The following is a 745-nucleotide window of genomic DNA, read 5'->3' as shown; positions in this document are numbered from 1 at the left end:
CCATCACTATCATTATCATCATCATCACCATCATTATCACCATCACCACCATCATCACTACCATCACTATCATCATTATCATCATCATCACCATCACCACCATCATCACTATCATCATCATCACTATCATTATCATCATCACCACTATCATCATCATCACCATCACCACCATCATCACTATCATCATCATCATCACTATCATTATCATCATCATCACCACTATCATCATCATTATCACTATCATTATCACTATCATCATCATCACTATCACTACCATCACTATCACCACCATCATCATCACTATCACTACCATCATCACTATCTCACTATCATCACTATCACTATCATTATCACTATCATCACTACTATCACTACCATCATTATCATCATCATCATCACCATCATCATCACCACCATCATCATCACTATCATTATCATCATCATCACCACCACTATCATCATCATTATCACCATCACTATCATTATCACTATCATCATCACTATCACTACCATCACTATCACCACCATCACCATCATCATCACTATCACTACCATCATCACTGTCACTATCATCACTATCACTATCATTATCACTATCATCACCACTATCACTATCACTACCATCACTATCATCATCATCATCATCACCATCACCACCATCATCCCTATCATCATCATCATCACCACTATCATCATCATTATCACTATCATTATCACTATCACTATCATCATCACTATCACTACC

The sequence above is a fragment of the Petromyzon marinus genome, unplaced genomic scaffold, assembly GCF_048934315.1.
Source record: "Petromyzon marinus isolate PM22_M1 ecotype Great Lakes invasive population unplaced genomic scaffold, UKy_Petmar_22M1.pri1.0 PM_Scaffold_343, whole genome shotgun sequence".
In the NCBI taxonomy this organism is placed as follows: Eukaryota; Metazoa; Chordata; class Hyperoartia; order Petromyzontiformes; family Petromyzontidae; genus Petromyzon; species Petromyzon marinus.
This window is presented reverse-complemented; position numbering follows the sequence as displayed.